Genomic DNA, 22,616 nt, shown 5'->3' on the forward strand with positions numbered 1-22,616 from the left:
GTGAGCGGCCCATAGGCGCTCACTGCTACCCGACTACCATTAGAGCGACCTCAATTGCAAATACCTACTTTAAAAATTTTATTTATTTTCGAAAATAAAAAAATTCTATTTTTATATATGGTGATTTGAATTTTGAATGTTCCTTGATTTTTTGTAACTTTCCTGGTTTACCTGATTTGTGGCATCCCTGAAAAATTTAATATAAATTTTTTTGGGTTTTACTCCACTGAGACGGATTGTTGAACCCAGACGCTTTTCCTCGAAAAACGTTTCGTTAACTCTATTGGCTGACCTCCCACTTTGACCAATATTGTTAAAAAACATAAGTTTCATCAGTTTTGAAAGAAATTTGACCAGTGATCAATGGAAAGAAAAATGCCTAAACCGGTAAGAAAACGAAAGGTTAGCAAAGACGAACTGATACAGTTATTTAAAAAAAGAAAAACTGAAATCTTTCTCGAAAATGGAAAATTAGTCAGTATAGATGATAAAATATGGAATCAGTTATCTTTGGAATTAACGAAGCGCCTAACAGGGCGATCTCTATATTCTAGACTTTGTTGTTTTTGCTAATAATTAAAAGTATTTTGGCCCAATAATGTCGCATAAACAGACCAAGAGAAATAAGGATTTATTATTAAAGCAAGTAAAAATTACTGTAGTTAAATTTTATTTGGGGAAACAATGTTTAAATTGCATTTTCTGTTTCAAAGCATCGCAGTTACTGCACTGAAAATAAATTTATTTGATTCAAATAACCGATTACTCGTGCATTATCAAATAAATATTTACTTGAACCAAATAATTTTTATTTGATCCAATAATTCCTTTACTTGGAACAAGTACAATTTAATTGACTCTAAAAATAATTATTTAATACAAATACATATTCATTTGATAACACTTAAATAGTAGGTTATTTGAATCAAATAATTTTTACATTCTCATCACAATGAAGTATTAAATTTGTGCGATTTTTAACATTTTTTAATTTCTATATAAATCTCCACGTTTTGCATGTTCTCAAAGATTTGAACGTTCAAATGAACGAGATTTGTTTTCCGTTTAAACATTTCCAAAAATTACTAGACTAAAATGAAAAATAAAATAAATTAAACACTTATTTAGATAATAATTAATTTTTTATTGCGCAAAAACTTATTTTGTAATAAAATTCAAAGAAGTATCAAATTTAAAGAAGTGACAAAAAAATCGTTGTTCATTTGAACGTTCAAAACTTTAGGACCATCGTTTTGCGACCTCCTGATGCCAAAAAATGGGTATGTACGTAGACAAAAATTTGGCCGACGATAACGAACAAATTTTAATTAATCGACTCCAAATTTGTAAACTCTCGCCTAAGTTCGTTGGGCAGTTAATTTTCTCAAAAAATATCAAAATTATTCAAATTTTGAGTTTTTAAAAAATTCAAAAATTTTTATTTTTGAAAAAAAAATTTTCAATTTTTTTCCTTAAAACACCCTTTCAAAACTAAACACTTTTTTCCATTAACATTTTTTTTTGTAAAATTTAAAACAACAAAGTTGTGATATTTTTTAATATTATTTCCAATTACTACTATTTTATAAAATATTATTAATCCCGTGCAGAAATTATGACCTGGGCCTTGCATGGCACTTCCCAGTTAACCATGTTTCTGGCGTGGGCCTGGCAAGGAAAACTGGGATGGGCCATTTCAAGGGTGTAATGATTTTGCGAGGATTTGCCCTACTTCGGGAAAAACTTTCCAAGGCCATGAGTTTTTCTGGTAATTACACTATATTTTGCTACTAATATAAAAATATCCTGCTTAATCAATAACATTTTTGGCAAATAAATAAATAAATAAATTCATCACGTCAGTAATAAATCACCGTGATATGCCTAAATTGATTATTGGTCCTGCTATGATGGTCCTACCTTGGCAGAACTTTTTTTTCTTCCAATTTTTCTAAAATTGTCTTCCAAATGGGATTCACTTTACTAATTATTTTATCACTTTCTTGTAATATAATATCTTTATATTTTAGTAATACATTGACTACAATACTGCTGTCTATTTTTGGTATTCTACTACGTTTACTCATTTTACATTTCTTTACAAATTTTCAATACCATTAAAACAGACCTTTAAAGCTAACTACCGGTAAAAGATAGATGGTTAATACCAATTTTAGAGGGTTATTGACAGTCGTGCGACCAGAGGTGCCAACTACCGTCAACAGATGCAACTACGCTTGCGCCGCTATTATCCTCTCATTGGTAAGGAATAGCGCGCTTATATGAAATGCTTTAATATAATAAAATGTTTAGAATACAATAAAAAAATTATGAGTGTCAAATTTTTTGTTTCTATGTTTAATAAAAATGTTTCCTAATAAATACAATATAATATAATAATATAATAATTAATAATAATAAATTTATACAACCTAATAAAATAGGTTAATTAACTTAATAATTATCAAGGAAATTTATTTAATTTAAATTTATAAATAATATTAGTATTGTAATTATTAAAAAAACACAAATTTACATTGTCAAGAAATTTAAAATCATTCACACTTATTGTTTTTATGTTTAGTTGTAAAGTGTTTTTTAATCATAATCAATTTTTATCAATTATTTTAATATTATGATTTATTATTGATAATATTTATTATTATTATTTTTTTCTGATTAAGTATAAATATTTTAAAAGACTTAACAATGCAAGTATATGTTTATTTATTACCGTTATTACTAACATTATTTATAAATTTTATTTACATTTTTCATTTAAAAAAATGATTTCTTTAAAAATCGTTCATCATAAACGTTACGTACTACAGCTTCGTAATTTCACCAAAGGAAAAGTGAAATGAATGTTGATAAAAAATCATTTTTTCATTTGCGTATAATTTTATCATTTGCTATATATATGTGATTGACACCATCTATAATCTTAGCACTGTGGAAAATTGATAAACAAATAAATTTGACTACCTTCAAATTTAAAAATGTTTTATATGATTTCCAGGTTACCTATCGATTATTTATTATCATCAAATTAAATAATTAGTTATAAATATTTAATGATACACTTAAATAAAATTTGTTATTTATTTAAATATTTATTTAGCCTATTGATTGATTAAAATTAAATTTATAATTATAAAGAAAATATTTTGTCATCGTCGAAAGTATAAAATTATGAAATTTTCTATTTTGATGAAATTATAATATTCTATAGTATTAAGGAATAATAATTGTGCTAAGCGATCTTTTATAAATCTTAAAACAAAAACAGTGTGAACAAAAAAAATATTAATCAATTATATTTTATAATCCGATATTTTGAGAAAATAACTATAAAAAGTTTTAATTCATAAGTAACCTGAAAATGATATTAGGGAGCGTTCATAAATTACTTAATGTTTTTTTTTAATTTTGACCCCTCCCTCCCCATGTAACACCTTATTGCATACATTAGCGACATTTTTTCTGCTGTCCGTAACAAAGTGCTTAACCCCCCCCCTCCCCCAAAAAATGTTACGTAATTTTTGAACGCTCCCTTAAACATTTTCAAATTTCATAACTGTCATGCAAAACAATTCACTTGTTTATCAATTGTTTTACAATGAATAGAGTTAAACATTGTGTTGCACGGTGAGCTTGGACTAAGTTCAACCCAAAAGTTCTTGCTCATCCTATTTTTTTCTGATTTCATTTCAGTGATGCCCCACGATAATTTTAAGGCAAAAAAGAAAATAATCGGTCGATGAAATTTTTAATAAACTCAATTTTTCGATTTTTTTTAAGATTATTGTATACAGTTTTATTAAATTAACGCCTACAAACTTCAGTTTGACTTAAAATCTTCTCAGTAATATTGAGAAAGATGTTCCATGATATAAAATGCTTATAATTACTTTAAAACCTTAAAAATTTTAAAAATACATGTAAAAATAGTCATTAATCATCAATTTTTCGAAAATTTTTTAACTGTGGTCTATTTTACAGAAAAATGACACCAAGACATCAACTTTAAAACTGAAAAACAATTTTTTAATTCATTGGTTTGATTATTATTGTTCTCAAAAGGAGTGAAGACATATTCACTGATAGCTCGTTCTAATCTCAGTCGATGCTCAGAATGGTTTCGAGAAACTTTGTATTTTACCCATATTGTTTTAAAATCAGAGTGTACTGCCTCCATTGATTGTTCACTGTAAAATCCAAGCCCTTTTTGGGATTCATCACAAAAATCAATAATCTGGTAGAAGACCGCATGAACTTTCGGGGTAACTGATATGTCTAGTTCTAAGTAACTTTTCTTGAAATCTGCAATTTTTTCTTTTAACGTTGGGTCAAGATTATTTCCAAAGCAGGCATCTACAACCTTTTTAAAAGATTCTAAAACTTGAACGTATTTGAGACACCCCAAATTTTTACTCTTAGATCGAAGTATGTCAATTCTTTTCATTAAGGAGGTTCATCCCAAAATCGATTTTCTACAGATTTTTTAAAAATTTTTAAGATGTATTATTGACATCACATTTACATGTGTTGTTCAAATTTTATTGAATTTTACCGTATCATTTTCAAGATAAAAATTGATAAAGTTTGAAGTTTTACATGGGAACAGTGAAAAAACATGAAAAATGACCATGTTTTCATTAATTAAAAAAAACGGTTCTACAGATTTTTTTAAAAAACTAATATGTTTTAAATTATGAGTTTTAACAGTTTTTACAAAAATATGAAATTTTTTTACCGTTTGGTTGTGAAGTAAATGTTAATCAAAATTAGCAACTTTTGAACTTATCCCATGTAAATAAAAGAAAGAAGAGGAGAAACGGCAACATAACCTCTAAATTGGCCAGTGGAGCTCAACTTTTATGGACTATAGCTGTCGGTTTTAAACTTACGGAAAACCCCTAATAGAATGAGTACCGCTTGAAGGGATGAACCTCCTTAAAATCCTACATGAGTTACCATTAAATGAAGGACTTCCATGTGTTATGTCTCGCTGAACATTGCACTCCTTTACCTACCTGAGAGCATCTTCTTCACATTCAGTCAATAAGTGCGAAAAAACAGTATTGACTACACCTAGCATCAAATGCAGTTCTGGAGGGGGGATCGTGTGAAGAAAAGTTTTATCTTCTTTAGCGACTAAAAGAGGAGAATGAACACAATTTTTATATTGTTTAGCTTTAAATTTCACAGCACTTGCTTCAGACCACTTCCGATAATTTTCAAGTGTATTGCGTACTGTTCTGAAAGAAGAGCTTTCTGTAAGTTTAGTATTTTTCGCATAACACCAGGTACATGGAAAAGTACTGCTGTGTGACATGATAGCTAATTTTAAATCAGTTGCAATGGTTCCCTCAAAGTCATTGATTTTTAAGGCCGACCACAACTGGGAAACGTTTTCGTAGTTTTCTTGACAACCTTCAGCTAATGCGAGAATAAGTAGTTTATTGACGCCTGAATCTTTGAAATGATTTGCAAGAATTCCTTGATCGTACTTTTGTCGAAAACCTCTTTGTTCATTCTTTTCGACAGTAGACTGAATCGAAAGACATATTTTTAAGAATCCTCCACCACCGTCAATACCAAACTGTAAATGAACTTCAGAGAGTTGGCGCTTTTGCTTGATGAAATTTATAAGGTCCTCAAGGTCAACGCAATATGCAACTGCTTCTGTGGAAGTTGAGACAATTTCGTTATTTTTCAAACTGACGAAATCAAAATTCTTTATCCCAAAAAATTGATCCAGACAGTGATTTTTCGCTGACAATTTTTCTTTCAAATGAGGTTCAACAAATTTCGAATTTTTTGTAGCTATACGAAAAGCTTGCGCAATGCCGAGTACTTTTCTCTGACTAAGATGAAACCGAGTTTGAATTTTTATAAAATCGTCAGCCTTTAACGATTGTTTGAGACTGCTTTTGACTTCTGAGTTTTGACTATTTTCGCCAACAAGAATTTGTAGATTTTGACCCCCACGTGATTGAACCAAGGATAGAACTGATTTATTCTCTTTATTTTCTTCTAGTTTTTTCTTTATTAGTGAAGACACAACTTGGTCAGTTACTTTCGGACCCAATTCAATCGCAGTCTTAGTAAGGTTATCCAAACGACTTGATAAATTACACTTATGAAAAATTCCTTTACCAATTAACGAAAAGCAGTAAGTGCATCGACTCTCAACAGGAGGAAACTTAACTTTTTCTGAAATTTTTTTTAAAAATATTTTAAAACTCACAAAAGCTATAATCTATTGACTATTATGATATGACAATTAGATTCTGTCTTTATAAATAACTATTAAAATAGTAATAAATCAATTTACTTTATTTTTATGATTTATGTATTTATAAATTTATATCTTTATTTACATGTTTATAAACAATAAATTTTTTAAAAAATCATTTTTCATTATTATAAAATTATTTATTTTATTTATTTTTAGATCAAAATAATTAAATTTATTTTCCTAAATATTTTAAAATTAAATACCTGAAATTTTCTTGTTTTTTATATCATTCAAGATATTTGGATTCGAAGAAATATTGTTAGACACAGGATTAGAAAAATTTTTGTGTCCTGGTTTCCTTGCAAGTTCACAAATATAACAAGAACACAATCTAGTCGTGGTATTTCTAATTGGTCCAAGCGCAGAAAAATTTGGATGGTTCGTAACCAGCTTGTCTTTCCTTTTTTCATCATATAAGATTCTTCGACAGTTATTGCACAGAACTTGAGGTAACCTTTCATCAGAAACATCGTACATAAAAACCGTTTCCAAGCGATCTTTTAACTTGCCTTGAATAAGACACATTTTCTCGTGCTTTTGACAACATAGCAAACAAATTTTGAGTCTATTTTGCTCGTGCGTTTGCAATCCTATTCTCAACATGTTCAACAAAAACGGCGTGGAAGTACAGTTTTTAAATCAAAAACAAATTTAATAAAGAGAAACTCAATTAAAACAAAACATATGTCATAGAAACCGTAACAATTTTTATTTTTAAAAGTTGTTAATTTATGGTTACCAAAAGTGTAATTTGCATCGTAAATTGACTAAAGAAAACAGAAATTATTTTTATATGTTTGTATGTTTATTAATCTTAGAAGTATACCCAAAACAGTTAAAAATCAAGGTGATTTTTGTAAAAATCTACCATGACGCAAATGGTTAAATGATCGTATCTTCAAATCTATGCAAGATAGATCAATATAGTTTTTTATTTTACTCAGAATTTAAAGTACTTAATTCGTCTTGATGTCATTTTTCTGTAAAATAGATCACAGTTAAAAAAATTTCTAAAAATTGATGATAAATGACTATTTTTTCATGTATTTTTTAATTTTTTAAGGTTTTAAAGTAATTATAAGCATTTTATATCACGGGACATCTTTCTCCATATTACTGAGAAGATTTTAAGTCAAACTGAAGTTTGTAGGCGTTAATTTAATAAAACTGTATACAATAATCTTAAAAAAAATCGAAAAATTGAGTTTATTAAAAATTTCATCGACCGATTATTTTCTTTTTTGCCTTAAAATTATCGTGGGGCATCACTGAAATGAAATCAGAAAAAAAATTACATGAGCAAGAACTTTTGGGTTGAACTTAGTCCAAGCTCACCGTGGTTGGTCAAATATGGCGAATGATAAAATTGAACGCAAATGAAAAAATTATTTTTAATCTACTTAACATAATTCCTTTAACTTTTCATTTGAATTAAATAGAAGATTCTAGAACCTCTTGTTTTTATTTTATTCAAATTCAAATATGGACAAAAACACGCTTTATTCACTTTTTAACACTAATTTTCTTAAAAACTAGATGTCCTAGAGCATTTTTCTTTTCAGATTCGTAATTAACGAGATAAAATCTATCGAAAGTGACCGGAATCATCCTGAGGCAGAAAGAAAGTTAATTTTTGTCGGACAGTGTTATGTATTAAAATTGTATAAAATGTGTGATTATTTATTAATAATTTGACCCACTTAAATTTAAATTATTTAATAGAAGAGTGTATTGATGTTTTAAGGGTAATTGTAAACCTTCCACGTGACATATGTAGAATTGGAAAATGTGTTTTGGTTGTATACATTAGGGTTGCTCAAAATAAAATTTTTAATTTTAATAAGCAGAACCGCAAAAACGTTTCCTTTTTAAATAAAAAAATTCTGAAACAAGAAAAATTCAAATTCAATAATATTATGTCGGCGCGCATGTCGTTATTCTTATTTTTTTAAAAAAACTCGTATTTAATTCTTTCAGGGTTTAAAAATTAATTATATTTTTTCTCAAACTACTTAGATCAAGAAAGTAAATCATTTATTTGTATTTTTTAAACTCATTTTTTTCTATTGCAACAATTTTTTTTATTAACGTGTCTGTTAAGAAGCCTAAGGTTTTTTTTCTTACGTCGGAAATTATTTTTCTATTCTGGAATTTCTTCTTTAAATCACTAAAATAAAAAATTATATATTTTTCCTTTTTTTGACAAAATGTAATTTAATACAGAAATTTATTTTATTAACCTACATTTCTTCAAGATTTTTACTTTTCGTTCCGTCACCGTATGTAAGAGAATATTTGAAAACAAAAACAAAGGAATCGTAAATGTATTTAAGCCATTGCGAGTTGCCTACAGTTTATTTAATTTAATTGTAATTTGTCACATTCTATTTTAATGAGAAAAGAAACATTTTAAGCCCTTCTGCTACTTGAAATCATTTCTTTTTTTCCTATGTATTTTTGAGCAACCCTAGATACTCTAAAATGAGAAATGATTTTTGTCTAAAATTTTAAGGAATAATAGATTTGAGTACAAGGAATCTCGCTGTCAGTACTCCAGGAAACAAGAAAATACAGCTTCGTTTAAAAATTTTAATTTAAGTGGGTCAAAATTGGGGGTGATGTCTTCCCTTACAATAGACATAGTTATTTTGTGCTCTTGAAACCTTATCTCTGCGGTAATCACTTAATTTACGACCGCCTCAAGTACACGAAGTAACACACTTTCTGTGCAGGTAGAACAAAAACAAATTTTTGAATAATTATAATGACAATAAATCTTTAATATTTCCAAAAAAGTAGGCTACGTACTTTATGGAAAACCTTAAAGTCATCTGCTTCATTGCATCCACCATTTTGAATTTTGAAAAACTAACAACTGATTCGTAGTCAACGACCCCAAAAACCTAAGAGTAACCAATTTCGAGTGATTCTACAAAGCAGAACTACGATTTTTGTCAAAAGCGTCACGCGACACTTGTGTCCAAGTTTAGTCATAACAACTATAAACGTCAAAGACACTCAAGGGGTTAAGAAAATTTAAAGGCTCACAAATTAAAGACTAGCCAACCACCATGAGCCCTTTATTAGGACTGAATTAGCGTCCTTATCCAGCAGAGCACTCACAGATCAATTAAAATCACAAAATTAAAATTTTTGATAAGGGCCTTAAGGGCATGGCTTTCTTAGACATTGTTCTGGGATCCCTTAATTAGAATTTAATTATTCTGCAATAAAAATTAGGTTTTTTGCTAATTTAACCCTCGGAGCACACACCTCTTTTTTCGAACAAGTAGCACAGTCTGGGTCGCTGTGACCCTGTTTACTTTACAAAACTCCCCCATTTTTGAACTATTGGACTGATCAACACAAAAAAAATATTTTTTTATTCATTGAACCTTATAAAATAAGAATATGCAGTTTAGAAATATTATTAAATTATTTGCATATTGAAAAAAAATTCGTGAAGTTAACTTATTAAAAAGAAAAAATTGAATTTAAAAAAAAATGTAACTTTTGTAATTTTTAATATTTTAAGCTAAAAATTGGGATTTATATTCTCGAAGTGTGTTAGAATAAAGGAAAAAATACCACCTTATTTTATTTTTTAAAAAAGGTATTTATTTTGTAGTTTAACGAACGTAACTTTTAAGACGATAAAAATGTGATTTTCGACACAACTTTTTAAAACTACTTTTTTAATAACATATTTAATAGTATTTTATTATTTTCTTTGGATTATCATGTTACTTATTATTCCTTATTAGTTAGTTACCACTATATGGCCTTAGGTTCGTGTTGTTTTGCCGACTTTTCAAATTACACTTCAATGAAATTAATGACAGGGTCTGTGTGACCCAGTATGTGCTCCGAGGGTTAAGTAATAAGTTAGTATTCTGCTAGAAAGGGCCGCTAATTTAAGGGGTCTACCCACTTTAGACGCGCTAAAATGAAGGCTGTTTTCAAGAATTTTTCTAATTGGTTTATATTATAAATATTGACATATAAGTTGTTAGACTAAAGAAATACACTTCCGAAATACATGAAAAAATTTTTGTTATTTGTTTTTTTTAAATTTTATATGCATGCAAATGGTAGTTGAAAAAAAATCCCCCAAAAACGATGGGTCCACGCTGTTGATGAAATCTCTGACATGGATTGTCCGAAACCAAAAAATCAAAAAGTTTTGGATTCAGTGTGGTAATAGCTATAGCGCATATCAAGGGATTTTTTATTTTTGCAAAATTGACAAAATGGCGGACATTTTTCGAAAAATTAAAGAAAACCGTGTGTTAGTTTTTTCGAAAAATGTCCGCCATTTTGTCAATTTTGCAAAAATAAAAAATCCCTTGATATGCGCTATAGCTATTACCACACTGAATCCAAAACTTTTTGATTTTTTGGTTTCGGACAATCCATGTCAGAGATTTCATCAACAGCGTGGACCCATCGTTTTTGGGGGATTTTTTTTCAACTACCATTTGCATGCATATAAAATTTAAAAAAAACAAATAACAAAAATTTTTTCATGTATTTCGGAAGTGTATTTCTTTAGTCTAACAACTTATATGTCAATATTTATAATATAAACCAATTAGAAAAATTCTTAAAAACAGCCTTCATTTTAGCGCGTCTAAAGTGGGTAGACCCCTTAATAGATAGGAAAGGCTGAGGGTGGTTTGTGATATCATGTGATATCATGTGATATCATGTTAATATTTTACAGGGATTTAAAATTTTTTAAAAATTATTTTTTTTTTTATTATTTTTTTTATTTATTATTATTTTTTAAATTATTAAAAATTTTAAGTCCCTGTAAAATATCAACATGATATCACGGTGATATCACCGTGATATGACTGTGATATCACGTTGATGTCACCATGATATCACCTCGATGTCACCGTGTGATATCACCGTAAGGCGGACATTTTGACATTTTCCTGATGTCACGGTGACATTCCTCAGTGATATCACCGTGACATCTGGTTGATATATCGTGCTACTTGGGTTCTAATATCCTCTCAACATTTTCTCTCAAAAGAAGAATATTCAATTAGAATGTAGCATATTTTTATTCTCTGTTTTAGTGGCAGTCTGACAAAAGGATTGTTTTAATGTTTTCCTTTTCAATTAAGGACGTTTATCCACGGAAATGCAGACCTCTTGAAAAAATAATTAACTAACATTTATATAATTAAAATAATATTAATAATTGTACTTTCTGAAAGATGAGATATTAATTTTAAAAAAGTTTCAAACCTGCAAAATTTATTCGTTTATGCAATTTGCATTGGATAATTTTTTTTTGTTATTTCGCTTCTACTGAATTTTTTAAAAATGATTCGATTTCAATGAAATATGGCTTATTTTCTTCAGAAAATGATTCTCTACAACTTCACCGTGGGGATTTTCAAACAAGCAATCCGTTTGGAAAATACATCTATTTGTATAAAATAAAAATTTGAATTTTTTTAAACAAATAGCTGTATTTACCAAATGACTTGCTTGTTTAAAAATCCTCACGGTGAAGTTGTAGAGAATCATTTTCAGGAGAATTTTAGCCATATTTCATTGAAATCGAATCATTTTTAAAAAATTCTGTAGAATCGATACAACAAAAAAATGGTATCCTATGCAAATTGTAGAAATAAATAAATTTTGCAGGTTTTCAATTTTTTTCTTGAAAATTAATCTCATCTTTCAGAAAGTACAATTGATAATATTATTTTAATTATTTAAATGTTAAATAAGTATTTTTTTCTAGAGTTGTACATTTCCGTGGATAAACGTCCTTAAGATTTTCCGTTTTAAATTTAAAAGATTTGAAGAAAGGAAAAGAAAAAAAATAATGATATCGATAAATCTCTTTTCCTGTTTGATAATGGAAAAGAGACTTGAAGATTTATTCAATGAGTTAAATTTAAGTAAATATATTGAATCGTTTAAAAGTAAGTAGACAAAATTTTCTTTTTTTAGTAATAATAATAAATAAATAATCTATTCGTTTAAATATGCCATTATATATAAGATAACCATTCTGGCATATACGTTTGTAAACAGGGGTAAATAGGGACAAGAGGTGTTGGAGCCTTATTTACTGTTTTAAAATTAAGTTCAAAGTCAATATTTTAACTTCAGATCACCCGCAAAAGGTTCTGAGTATTTTCAAGCTTTTATCTTGACAATTGGCATCAAGATAATTCAAGTTATTGCTCAATGCATAAAAACTTCAAAATCAAAGTCAAACTGTTTGAGTATTTTGTCTCGCATTTGAAAAAAAACATACTTAAAAATAATACAAAATTTTTTTCTTATTCCTAGTGACTCCCATAACAGAAATTCACTTGAATTTTTGTCAATTTGGTTAATAATAACAAGCTGTCCCCATTTACACTGAGTTTTCAAATTTTTGGGGTAAATGGAAACAGCTTGTTATTATTAACCAAATTGACAAAAATAAAAAATTCAAGTGAATTTCTATTATGGGAGTTATAAGGAATAAGAAAAAAAATTTTGTATGATTTTTAATTCGTTTTTTTCAAATGCAAGACAAAATACTGAAATAAAAAAAAATAAAAAAATTCAATTGGTTCAACTATTATATATATGATACAAATTTTTTTCAAGCTTTTTCATCTCTTAAGGGGAAGTGACACCTTTGAGGTCTCTTTTGAACCTGTTTTTCGTGAATTTTTTTAAGAGACAGGAATAAAGTAAACAAAATTTGGTTTTGAGGACTTTATTTATTAACTTTTTAAGTTTACGAAAATATATTTATACTTAAAAAAAGTTTCAATTTGTTGTCTATAGAGGCAGATAAGTTAGTCTCGTTTCTCTGCAGGGCAAATCGGTGGGCAAGATTCCGGTTAAACCGTTTAATCTAGTAATTTTTGTGGATTTGGCAGCTATTTCAAGGAAAAAGTCGATTTTTAGAGCGAAATTTTTTCAAAAAATCTATTTAAAAAAAAAACAAACAAACCAATAAAAAATCCGCTACGTACTCTAAAGCATTTGTAAATGACGATCAAAAAAAACTTTGGCCGAAGTCAATCCTATCAAAACTGTTCGAGCTAGAGTGCCCACCGTTTTGAAAAATGTCATTTCGAGACAAACGCGTTTAAAGTTTTGACATGAAAACTTATAAAAACAAGTTGTAAATTTAGATGTTTATTACATGAACATTTTGCTTCCTCTTTACGATCAGCAAAAAAATTTGCTTCGCCTCGTGGAGAAAGTATTAACATTGAAATAAACATACAAAAATAATATAATAATATAAACATTAGAGTACCTATACATTTAAGTAAAATTTAAAGAATTTATGGAAGTTAAAAAATCAAAAATTGATATTTTAACCGAAATTTCTAAATATTAATGAAAAATAATATGTAATTTATACTTATTTATAATTATATCGATTCGTTTTAATGCAAGGAACACAATTATTTTATATTTAAACTTGAATTTAAATAAATATAAAATTTTTCAGCTAAAATGTGTATTTTCTATTTTTTAACTTTCATTAATTTATTAAATTTACCTCAAATGTAAATTTTATACATACCAATTGATTCGTTTTCATGTAAGGAATACAATTATTTCATCTATTAACTATCTATAAACTATCTAACCAAACTAAACTAAACTATCTATAAAATTTAAATAATCACAAAATTTTATAGCCAAAATGTGAATATTTGATTTTTTAACTTTCATTAATTCTTTAAATTTAAATTAAAACTATACTTTATATATAAGGTATTCCATGACAAATCGGAGACCATTTGGATTTTGCACCTTAGATCTTTTTGAAAATTTTTTTCCTTTTAGTACTCATGAAGACTAGCTTTCACGATTTTTTTCAAATTTTTTCATCAAGCCCTTTAGGAGATATCAATTTTTGAAAAATTACGTCATTTTTTTTTGAAATGCTTGTAATTTCGCTAAAAATTGACCAAACTGGATCAATCTTATATCAAAATTTTTGTTTTTAAATGTACGTACTTTCCAAAAAATATATTGAAAGTAATTTTCGAAAAAAATTTCTATTAGATTTTTGAGATTTAAGACTAAAAATTTATTTTTGAACCTGTGTGTATCGATCGATTTTTTTCAAAAATTTTTTACAAAAACTGCTCTAAATTTGACGAATTTTGAGCCTAGTCCGATAATGGGAAAACGATGGGAACTATTTTTTTCGAATTTTCAAATTTTACGTTTTTAATTATTTATCTGTATGGAAATCAAACAATAATCATTTTCTCTCATTCAAACCCAACGATTATTATTGTTAGTTTTATAAAATAAAATAGTTTAGAAAATAAATAATAAAGGAATATTTTAATTATATATCTAAAATTTTGTTTTATTTGTAGAAGTTATTAAGTAATTTAAAATGAATGATTTTCAAAATAATACCAGATAACTCGATGATTAATAAATATGAATGAAATCTTTAATCACAAATTAAGAATTAAAAAATAAATTTGCAGACTAGGAAGTCTCACGGCAAAGGGCCGTGTGATGGAGTAGGGGGAACCGTAAAAAGAATAGCTGCACGAAAAAGTCTTCAACTTCCATTTGATAAACAAATTTCAACTCCTCGGGAGTTATGTAACTGGGCGGTCAGCACCGATAGTTTGCCAAATATTCATATTCAATTTTTTTCGAACGAAGATTACATCCAAGCCAAAACATCATTAGAAACAAAATATGAGAAAGCAAAGAGAATAGATGGAACACAAAAATTTCATTGTGTGATTCCAGAAGAAAATGGCAATTTAAGATTTAAACAATTCTCATCCTCTGTTGAATCTCGGATGCGTAAAATATTTAAGCGTGTAAAAAAATAAATTCTGCTCGATGAAAAAACTTTAGTGAGCATGTTTAATACTTTTTTTGTTTATATCTTTTTCCTTTAATCAATCTAAAATAATTAATCTCTAGGTGTCAAATAATTACACATTATTAATTACATATATATATAGTAAAATAGTTTTTAGAATAATTTTAAATACTTTTTAACGTTTTCCCATTATCGGACTAGGCTCAAAATTCGTCAAATTTAGAGCAGTTTTTGTAAAAAAAATTTGAAAAAAATCGATCGATACACACAGGTGCAAAAATGAATTTTTAATCTTAAATCTCAAAAATCTAATAGAAATTTTTTTCGAAAATTACTTTCAATATTTTTTTGGAAAGTACGTTTAAAAACAAAAATTTTGATATAAGATTGATCCAGTTTGGTCAATTTTTAGCGAAATTACAAGTATTTCAAAAAAAAGTGACGTAATTTTTCAAAAATTGAAATCTCCCTGGCGGATTCGATTTACCTAAATTCGACCCAGCTGGGGCGAATCTAAGTCGAATCTAAGTCGAATTTAGGTAATTATCAAAAAAAGCTTTAAATTGATGAAAATTTATAAAAATTAGTATTGTGAGGTTAAATGAACATTTATAGAGTTAATTTTTGTAAGAATTTTAATTATTAACGTGATAAATAATAAATAATCACTTGATATGTGCAAGTGGTAACTGTAGATTTTAACTTGTTGTCAGTTTTCATAATATTTTCAAGAAATTAGTGTAAAATGTGTGAAAAATAATTTATATTTAATAGAAATTGCAAATTTTATTAAATTATTTTATTATTTATCGAGCACAGATTAAAATAATTGCAATTTAATTTTAAAAAAAAGTTTTCTTTATAGTGATAAGAACTCTACTATACCGACAGCAAGAGGATATTTTCAGGTAAGTAAAGTTATTGTAGCGTGTAGTTTTGTTGTGACTAAAAGATGTCGCTTTCGTTTCTATAGTGATCAGACAGGAACATCGAATCTTATGATCAAATATTCATGAATATTCATCTCTGTTCTATCTGATATCTAATCTATAGAAACTAAAGCGACATCTTTTAGTCACAAAAAAACTACACGCTACAATAACTTTACTTACCTGAAAATATCCTCTTGCTGTCGGTATAGTAGAGTTCTTATCACTTTTAAGAAAACTTTTTTTAAAATTAAATTGCAATTATTTTAAACTGTGCTCGATATATAATAAAATAATTTAATAAAGTTTGCAATTTCTATTAAATATAAATTATTTTTTCACACATTTTACACTAATTTCTTGAAAATATTATGAAAACTGACAACGAGTTAAAATCTACAGTTACCATTTGCACATATTAAGTGATTATTTATTATTTATCACGTTAATAATTAAAATTCTTACAAAAATTAACTCTATAAATGTTCATTTAACCTCACAATACTAATTTTTATAAATTTTCATCAATTTAAAGCTTTTTTTTGATAATTACCTAAATTCGACTTAGATTCGACTTAGATTCGCCCCAGCTGGGTCGAATTTAGGTAAATCGAATCCGCTAGGGCTCCTAAAGGGCTTGATGAAAAAATTTGAAAAAAATCGTAAAAGCTAGTCTTCATGAGTACTAAAAGGAAAAAAATTTTCAAAAAGATCTGAGGTGCAAAAGCCAAATGGTCTCCGATTTGGCATGGAATACCTCATATACTGATTGATTTGTCTTGACCTAAGGAATACGATTTATTATATATAACCTTAAATTTTTCTGTTTAAAAATTTTTTCGATTAAAAAAAATTTTTGGAAAAAAAACGATAAAATTTTTTTTTTGGGTATTTTTTAAAATCCTTTGGTCACATTTGAGATATCAATATGATAAATGAGCATACCAAATTTCATCTAAATCCATTAAAACCTGTTATAGTTATCTTCTAAACAAAAAAGGGATCCACACACCCATATATACACACACATACATATATACATTCGGACAATTGATCAGGATCTCATATAACATGTTTCTATATAGAGAAAAATTTGTTTCCGACACTTTGAAAATTTTTACAAACGAAAGGACTACAAAGCTTCCTCCACGAGGAAGCAAAATGAAATCAAAGTTAATCTGCGATACCTGCACCGTATAATTGGCCTTCTACATTAATATTGGCTTCATCTTCAGCCTTTTGAGCGGCTGTGAGCGTAAAATTACGCAATTGTTACCACGGTAAAAGACAAAATAGCCGATAGCACTATCAAGCACTCGAAGTGCTCTCAGAATCCTTCTGCAGATTTCGATATTTTTTTCATAACATAACTTCGAAATCGCTTTTGTTGATATAATTTCTATTCTACACATCATAAACTATCGTTTAAAAAAACAAAAAAATCGACTTTTTTCGGGTCAAAGGTGTCACTCCCCCTTAATACAGTAATATACTTAAGGAAACTTTTTTTTTTCCTTTATTAGAAACTATGCTGTCCCCATTTACCCCAAATTACACTGTCGTAGTGTTTCGGCAAAAAAAATTATTTGACCCCCTAATTCGGATTTTTATCAGTTTTTGGCGATTAGCTGAAAGGAATTTTTATTTCCGAAACACTACGATAGTTCATTTTCATGTACTTTTTTACTCTGAATCCGAATTCAAAGTCAGAATTGACAAATTGGCTCAAATTTTGAAGATAATTCCAAAAAACTGATTTTGAGTTTTTTGCTACTTGAATTTTTTTTGCAATTATCTCAAAAGTTTTAGCGAATCTAACAATTCTGACTTTGGATTCGGATTCAGCGGCAAAAAATACATGCAATTGCATTATCGTAGTAACATTCAAAATTTTTTTAACTTTTTGATTTTATTTTTCTTTCTGAGCAGTTTTTTGAGTTTATTTCAAAAATAAAAACCAATCTGACAATTCTGACTTCGGATTCGGATTCAGCGGGAAAAAAACATGGAAATAGACTAGTCTAGTGTATCGGCCAAACAGCTTTTTATTTTTTGTGTGCTTGTGTAATTGAAAGAACATGATTTGTATTAAAATAATGAAGTAAACGGTCAAACGAGTCACTTCATTATTTTAATATTTTGTCGACCGAGTGATAAAATCATTACTTATAAACATGATTTATAGTTGTTTTTATTATTACTATTAGTTTCGTTAGTTTTATTATTATCTACAGGGTGTCCTAGGCGAGGGTGTACATATTAAAGGTGGGTAATCTCGATTAAAAAATAAGACGAAAAGTCTTATGTCGTTTAAAAAAATTCCTCACCGTTTGCGAGTAATTAAAAAAAGAAAATTGACCAATTAGAGGCCGCGAAATGAGTTCAGGCGCCAAAAGGCGTGGTCCCGCCTAGCTTTGGATTTTCCCACCAGCCCCACCACTCCAACCTTTCCTACTATTCCCATCTTATTGCCCTCTCTATTCATCCCTTTCCTACCTGCTAAACTTTTCTACCTTAACCCATTAACGCCCAAAAACTGAAAATTCTTTGTACACATTCAGGCTACGTTATTTTAAATAAATCGGTCAACATTTTCTACGAGAGGTACATTTCCTATAGGTCTTGAGTGTGCTCTTTTCGATTCCGGTATCAAATATTAATTTCGTCTAAGCCTAAATTAAATATGGCGGTTTAAATGTCAAAAAACACAAAAAAAGTTTCATTTTTTTAAGTTTGACATTTTTTTTCAATCGGAAAAAATGTAAGAATAAAATGAAATTGTCAATCATAGGTGCATAAAAGCTGTGTACTTTCGAGAAACGTAAAGTAGAATAAAAAATTTCAAGATGGCGGACCCAATATGGCGTCAAATTCATTGTAAAATGTGAAAATTTTGTGCAATATTGGTCAAATTGACAAAATGTAACTCGATTTGCCTGAATTTTGTTACTCGGGGGTTTTTGGGGACGCTGATTAAGAATCTGAAGTCAGTTTTCAAAAATGCAAAATGGCGGATCCAGTATGGCGGATGAAATTTTAAAAATGCATTCAATTGGTCTGAATTTTCATACTCGGGGGTTTTCGGGCTTGCAGATTACGAATTTAAATTTCATTTTTAAAAATTCAAAATGTCGGATCCAATATGGCGGATAAAAATTTTAAAAATGCATTCATTTGGTCTGAATTTTCATACTCGAAGGTTTTCGGGGTTGCTGATTGCGAATTTCAACTTCATTTTTAAAAATTCAAAATGGCGGATCCAATATGGCGGATTTTGAAAAAAATCCATCGTATTTACATGAAATCAGTTTCTTGGGGGTTTTTGGGGTTGCTGATTAAGAATCTGAAGTCGGCTTTGTAAAATACAAAATGGCGGATCCATAACCACTATCTCCATAAAATCCAATGTTTGCGCATGCGCACAAAAAAAAGTTGATGAATTCGAAAAAGTTTAAAAATTTACTAACTTCGTGCCCATCCAGAAGATAATATCTAGTTCATGAAAGTTTTACTAACTATTTCTTTCTGTGTGTATTTCACTAGAAATATTCAGACATTTGAATAAATAAATTTTTAATTCAGTATTAATAATTAAATCTAAAATAAACAAATTATATTTAAAAAAATAAAAAAAAATAAGATTCTTAATTTTGTCTACCTCCACGTGGTAAGAATTGGTAAACGCCTAAATGGGCAGCTAAGAGACAAAAACTGAAAACCCCTTCAGGCTATTTGAACGGATTTTTACATTTTTCATCTGTCATATTGGATCCGCCATTTGTATTTTTGAAAACCGACTTCAGCTTCTTAATCAGCGAACCCAAAAACCTCCGAGTAACAAAATTCAGGCAAATCCAGTTACATATTGTCAATTTGACCAATATTGCACAAAATTTTCACATTTTACAATGAATTTGACGCCATATTTGGTCCGCCATCTTGAAATTTTTTATTCTACTTTACGTTTCTCGAAAGTACACAACTTTTATGCACCTATGATTGACAATTTCATTTTATTCTTACATTTTTTCCGATTGAAAAAAAATGTCAAACTTAAAAAAATGAAACTTTTTTTGTATTTTTTAACATTTAAACCGCCATGTTTAATTTAGGCTTAGACGAAATTAATTTTTGATACCGGAATCGAAAAGAGCACACTCAAGACCTATAGGAAATGTACCTCTCGTAGAAAATGTTGACCGATTTATTTAAAATAACGTAGCCTGAATGTGTACAAAGAATTTTCAGTTTTTGGGCGTTAATGGTTTAACTGGCCCCCTATCTTTTATTATTTCTCTTTCCATGCATCCCTTTCTTTACCTGATCAAAGTTTTATACCTTAACAGGGGTCCTAGCTTTTATTACTTTCCCTTTCCATCCATCCCTTCCCTTATTTGCGGTTGGGGTTTTCTCGTATTTTCTACCGTGGAAGTGAAAAACTGTACACATTTTGATGATAGTTTTTGAATATTAAACATGTAGTGATGTAAGTAAGTATTATTGTCGTGCTAATTAAATCATGGCGTATACAAGGAATGAATATTGTGACATGCATCTTATTTTAGGTAAATGTCATAGAAACTCTAGATTAGTTGCTGCAAGATATCGAGAATTGTGTGAAGCAGAAGGTCGCAGAATACCATTATTTATAACATTTCAAAGACTCGATCAGCGGTTAAGAGAAAGTGGATCCGTCGAATTACCAAGAAGGGATGGTATTGATAAAAACCACAGATTTTTGCGTCGTGAGGAACTGGTATTGCAAAGAGTAAGAGAAAATCCACGGACCAGCTGTCGAGATATGCAAAAACAGTTAAGCATACCAAAATCTACTGTAAACCGAATAACCAGAAGAAACGAGTTTCACCCGTATCACTATACAAAAGTGCAAATGCTCGAAGACATGAATCAGCAAGTCAACCTTTTGTGCCGAAGGAAAGGGATGCATGGAAAGGGAAATAATAAAAGATAGGGCGCCAGTTAAGGTAGAAAAGTTTTGCAGGTAGGAAAGGGATGAATGGAGAGGGCAATAAGATAGGAATAGTAGGAAAGGTTGGAGTGGTGGGGCTGGTGGGAAAATCCAAAGCTAGGCGGAACCACGCCTTTTGGCGCCTGAACTCATTTCGCGGCCTCTAATTGGTCAATTTTCTTTTTTTAATTACTCGCAAACGGTGAGGAATTTTTTTAAAAGACATAAGACTTTTCGTCTTATTTTTTAATCGAGACTACTACTAATAATAAAATTTATTATTTTTATCTACCTATTGAATATTCATTGGCTTTTACTAAATTTCAAATTGCTTTTTATACAAAACTATTTAAACATGTTAATTTTAATTTTTTTACGAGGGAAGTGGAAAATCTGGATAACCCTTGGTAGCCAAGGTAGATACCTAAAGACCGGTGTTCCGAGTTTATGTGGGGATGTCCGTTCTTGTTCTAGTCGACCCACTAAAAACCACACCCTTTTTGCTGGACTAATCCTCACACTACGGGACTGCCGTCAAGACTGTCGCCGGACTTCTCTTTGCACAAGAAGCAACTTTTGTAATACGTTGCTTCCTTGATAATTCACTGCTTGAAATTTCAATTTATTGACGTCGATTTTATCCGACATATTTTACATGATGTTGTATTTCCTCAAATTTTTCGCAACATATTCCAATTTCATAATTCATTGCATCTTTGCGCTGCAGCCAGTCTGATTGAAATTTATAAACTTTATAAAATTCACTTTTTGGCAGATTACTTACTTTCGTGTTAATATTATTTTAAAGGGGAGTGACACCTTTGAACAGAAAAAAAATCGATTTTTTTTGTTTTCTTAAACTAGAATAGAAAATAGAATAGAAATTATATCCTTAAAAACGATTTCGAAGTTATTTTATGTGAAAAAAATCGAAATCTGCAAAAGGTGTTCAAGAGCGCTTCGAGTGCTTGTTAGCGCTATCGGATATTTTCTTTTTTACCGCGATAACAATTGCGTTCTTTTACGCTCACAGCCACTCGAAATGCTGAAGATGAAGCCAACATTAAAGTAGAAGGCCAATTATATAATGCAGGCATCGCAGATTAACGTTGATTTCATTTTTTTTATAAGTTTTCATATGTGACGCTCCACGGTGAAAGGGACCTTAGCTCCAAAAGACAAATTTTACAGAAAACGCGTTTAAAGTGATGCGTTCTGATTGGTTGGAGCGCTCCATCAGAATTCAGCACCACCACCTTACTACTACATTGCTATTTTGTACATCGGTGAGTCAGACGCGGCTGAGATTACTTCGTTCCTCTTCGGCTTTAATATTATGCGCGCCAATTTTTGAATTAAAACACGAATGAAAACCGGCTTTTTTTGGAAATGTAAGTGATATATTTTTAATTAAAAAGCATTAAAAATTTTTTAGCACTATATTTTTATTAATAAAAAAAATTTTTATTTTTTGTTAGAAATAATTTTTTTTAAGTAATAATGTTTCGAGAATTACATTAATTTTATTATAATATTATTTATAATCTGATAGTTTATAATTATTATTGA

The sequence above is a fragment of the Leptopilina boulardi genome, unplaced genomic scaffold (genome assembly GCF_019393585.1).
Source record: "Leptopilina boulardi isolate dan_hultmark-lab unplaced genomic scaffold, ZJU_Lbou_2.1 LbouV2_317, whole genome shotgun sequence".
Taxonomy (NCBI): Eukaryota; Metazoa; Arthropoda; class Insecta; order Hymenoptera; family Figitidae; genus Leptopilina; species Leptopilina boulardi.